This window comes from Camellia sinensis, chromosome 5 (genome assembly GCF_055761805.1).
Source record: "Camellia sinensis isolate YWXY chromosome 5, ASM5576180v1, whole genome shotgun sequence".
Taxonomy (NCBI): domain Eukaryota; kingdom Viridiplantae; phylum Streptophyta; class Magnoliopsida; order Ericales; family Theaceae; genus Camellia; species Camellia sinensis.
In genome coordinates this window covers 94,379,661-94,384,799 of record NC_138965.1, presented here as the reverse complement: position 1 = coordinate 94,384,799, position 5,139 = coordinate 94,379,661, and positions in this window count along the sequence as shown.

Below are 5,139 nucleotides of genomic sequence, written 5' to 3'. Positions count from 1 at the left end.
TTTGTATATCTCTCTCTCTAAAAACCCTTTCCTCTCCCTTCTCTCTACATTTCCCTACGCCAAATTGGATCAAAACCTTGATTTCTCAAGATCCATTAGAGTTCTGCCATAAGTTTTTCAACAAAGTTGGTTAACTTCTCGAGGGCATCGTTGTGTGCGGTGAAGATCGAGTTTCGACACCATTGATTTTGGGGGTTTCATCTCATTTCTTTTTCAAAACTTGAGGTAGGAATTTTCTTAGAGTTATATATATATTTTTGCAAGATCTAGATGATTTTCGAAATCATCTTTTGATAGCTTTGAAAATTGATTGTTGATTCGCGAAGTTGAGCGATTTTGCAAGTGGGTTTGTCTCTTGTTCTTTTAAAATGATCTTATGGGTTTTGATCTTCGTTGATTGAAGAAAATATGATTTTGAAAAGTTTTCTTTCAAAAGATTTGAGTTGTATAGTTTTGGTGAGAAAACCTAGAATTTGGAAATTTTTTTTAGAAGATTGAAAATCCATGAATGATATTGTTATATTTATTTTGTGTGTCAAAATAAATGGATGTTTGAAAATTTTCTTATTTATATTTATATAAATGATGAATTTCATGGAATATGAGGATTGTTGTTCATTTTGGAAATTATTGTTCAAAACGTTGAAATAGTCTTCAAATAGCTAATTGTTGAGGATACTTGAAAAGAGGGAATTGTGTTATTCCTTAGATGATGAATTGGAATAAAAGTATTTATATTCATCTTGTGAAATTGGCATATCAATTCATTTGATTATATTAAATTTTAAAAGTTGATTTGAAAACTTGCATTGAGAAAAGAATGTTGAGAAACAAGTTTTCATGGAATGGTCTTGGGGTAAATACGTTAGTAAGTCTTGATAGGTGGTGTAGATGATATTGAATAAGTTGGCCTGATAGTTCGGGGTGAAAGACCGAAAACCAGCGCGGATAAGTGTCGAGCCTTCCGGTTAATACCGGTAAAAATGACAATTTGGTAGTACTTGTATAGTCTACTTGTAGACACCGACCTAGGGATTACCAGAGTCGTATTTACCGCCTTTGAAGTAAATTGTTAAGTTTTGAACAATTAAAATTGCATGATATCATTGAGCATGATGGTTTTTAAAAGATGAAAATGTAATTTATCTTCAAAAAGGGCGTAGCATGGTATGTGCATTTCATCTCTTAAGACTTGTATAAAATGTATATATTTTGTTAAGAATTTCCTACTGGGCTTTATGCTCACCCTATGGGATTTTTGTGCAGGAAAAGATGTGGTGATCCCACCCAACTAGGGGTGTGGAAGTATGTGTGTTGGGAGTACAATGCTCTTATTTTGCTATGACTCTGTGTGCATGCCAAGGGCTGTGTTTGTGTGGATTTGAATAACCGTTTTGTGTAACCAGGCTCAAGCCTTGGAAACTTGTAAACCCTTGAGGGTATTTATTTGTTTATTTACTTGTTGTTGGATTAATGTATTGTTGCATGAAGAACTATTGTATCATGTAATGTAATTTGGAGATTTATATTCGGTTTTCCTTGAAAGAGTCATGATTGTTGTATTATCATTTGGTCTAGAAATTTGGGGCGTTACATATAAGCAGGGGTGAGCAACCACTAGCTCACCAAACAATCTCATATTAAAACATTAGAAGATATGCGGGTACCAAAATACTCATACATATACGTGAAATCATATCATGTCAAAACCATATGATTTTATTACATAATCTCTTAAATTCAATTTATTTAATTAACCACAACAAGTTAACTTAAATAAATAAACATGTTTCAATAGAACAGGACATCATTTTCAATTCATTCAATTATCTCATTATCAATTGAATCAAATAATTAAACAATTCATCAAATCCATTTTATACGGTCTTATGAGACGAATGCATATGCCATATCATGCTCAAAATATTTTTCTCGTCTTTTGAAAATTTTACGCACAATGTCATTTTGAAAACACATTAATCCAACAATTTTAATAAAATTCCAAGATGGTAAATACGACTCAGGTAATCCCTAGGCTAGTATTTGCAAGTAGACTATACAAGTACTACCAATTTATCATTTTTACCAGTATTAACTGGAAGGCTCGACACCTGTAATCTGTCATTTTTACCAGTATTAACTGGAAGGCTCGACACCTATCATCTACACCACCTTTCAAGACTTACCACCGTATTTACCCCAAAATCATTTCATGAAAACTTATTTCCCAACATTCTTTTCTGAATGCGAAGTTTTCAAATCAAATTTCAAAGCTCATCATTGTCAAATGAATTGATATGCCAATGCAATGATTAATAATACAATGCAATATTTCTTCCACTTTCAATACTTCCACACAATATTTTCATTGTGATCAAAATTCTCATTTCTCATTTTAATATAATTTCTCAAGATGAATATAAATACTTTTATTCAAATTCATCCATGGGACAACAAAATCCCCACATTTAGAGTAATCTGAACCATTTAGTCACTTCAAGACTATATCAACATTTTTGAACAACAATTTCTAAAACTTTAACAATTCTCATATTCCATGAAAACCATCATTTATATGTAAACAAATAAACAATTTTTTTCAAACATCATTTATTTTGGCACACAAAATAAATATAACAACATCTTTCTTTAAAACCCCTGATTTTTAGGTTTTCTCACCAAAACCACTCATTTTCATGTATTGAAAGAAAGTCACCAAAAACATCTCTCTTCAATCCTCATATTTCCAAATCCTCAATTTCTATTTTAAAAGGAACAAGAAAGTAAACCCACTTTCAAAAAAATCTCTCATTTTCTTGAATCAACAATCAATTTTCAAAACAAATCAAAGGATGATTTCGAAAATCATCTAGATTTTGCAAAAAACATATATATAACTATATTTCAGCATAACTATTTTTCATGCCAAGCTATTTAAAGAGGTAATATTTTTACCAAATTCTCTACCAATAATAATTTCACAACTTTTTCTAAAATTACTTAACCAACATGATATTTACATCAAAAATTATGAAATGTGCCCAATAGTAACATTTTCAAGGTTATGAGTTTGAAAGTCCACATTTCACATTTTTATTTTCATAAAAATGAACACAACTCAATCATCAACATATCATATTTTATAAAATATCATGAATATAACACTTTTAGAGTCTTTAATCCCAAAACAACTCTATAATCCCAACTTAAGCATTTACTCAATATTCATCAAGGTAAATTTATTTTTCTCAAAAATAAATTCCAAATCAAAGATAAAAAATATTTCAACTTAATATTTCTCAAAATAAATTATCTAATCACAATATGATATAAATACAATTCATACAACTATTAAATTCTATTTTCGGATTTCAATCTCAAAATACCAACATTCTTAACATTTCAACATAATTTTTCTTCCAAACATTTCCAAACAAAAATCTGAAAATATATCTATATGTAATACATCTTATAATGATATACTTTCTCAAAATAACCCTAACATAGCTTTAATGTAACAATATGAAGAAAGTCCCTACCTCAAATAATGAAGAAGAGTAGATCTGGAAGGCAAATCTTGCCCAATCATGATTCCAAGACTACCATTGCGAAGATCACGATGAGCTCTCCGACTTTCATTTACAAAACTTCTACAAAATCTCACTCTAAGGACTCCCACTCAAAGCTCAAAGGTTAAGCATCCATGGTGAGAAAGAAACGAAGCAGAGAGAGTTGAGCTCTCTGCCACAAGAAATGAAAAGGAAAGGAAAGGAAATGAGGGGAATAAAAGGAGAGGAAATGATGGCAAGGACAAAAATGGGGGCCACCCACATGAGTTCGTTTTCCAAAGCTTGATTTTTTTCAAAAAATATAATTTTTGTAATAATACCTCAAAATTTTATAATATAAATTATAAAATGATATAATTTTTCTCACCACAAAATATAATATTTTTGTACGACAAAATATAATATTTTGATCACTACGAAATATACACATTTTCATTCTTTATAAAATATTTAATTTTTCGCCATATGGTACACACCATAAAATCAACTATCAAATATTTATTATAATCCTATATAATAAATAATAACAAATCCTAAGGTGGTTACTACCAATCACCTAATTAAAAAGGACCAAACAATTAAACATGAGTTATTAAACAAACTCAAATTAAATTAAATCTAAATCATGGGTCTCACCCATAATTCAAACATGGTCCAATTATATACCAAAATAGTCCCAACAAATTTATCTCAAATCCTGGTCCGAACACCCAAACTCAATTTCAAATTCTACTATAAATTGATCTGAACACCAATCAGTCTGTAAATTTTCAAAAAATAAATACTAATCATTTAATTCTGAAATTTTTATCCAACGTGCTAGACTCATATGGGAACAACATATAAAAATTTCATAATTTTCTGAGATCAGGAACTATTTTTAAAAAATACAAAACCAAACTGTTTTCGCACAGAATTTACACAGCAATCAAATTCGAAAATTTGCTCAATTAAATTATGTACTGGCTATTTAAAAAAACAAATCTGGGTCATTACAATATCTTGAAAGTTGTTTGTTGAATTGTCTCTTGGAGTGACACATGTCCCAACTTCCTTTTTGTTCTCAACAAATTTGTTAGTTGGTTCCTCAAAGATAGGAGTTGTTATAAACTCTTTCAATCTGGACCATTGGATGGTGGGTGGGGGTCTTGGATAGATGACAAGTGTCCAACCTTAGTCAAAGTTGTGCCAAAATTGTAGAAGCTATTGAGCACATTTAAATTCTAACTGTTGGATTACTTTGGTAGTGGATATGGTGGCCATTGGATTTTGGCCAAGTGTCCTCCTGATGCATATCTCTATTAATATCCAAAATATTTATATATTCATATATATATATATATCCATTAAGAGAGAGAGAGAGAGATAAAAGGAGCACGTGATCATTTCCTCTTTTATAGAGATTTGATCTCATCACCATCAAAGCCCATGATTGTAGCAAATCTACCACCAAATTTGTCACCATTTGAAATGCTAAAGCTGCCCACTTTTTGTCACCAACAGGACATGATGCAACCTCCCATTGCCATGTCATTTTTGGTACAAACAATATCACAGTAAATGTCATCAT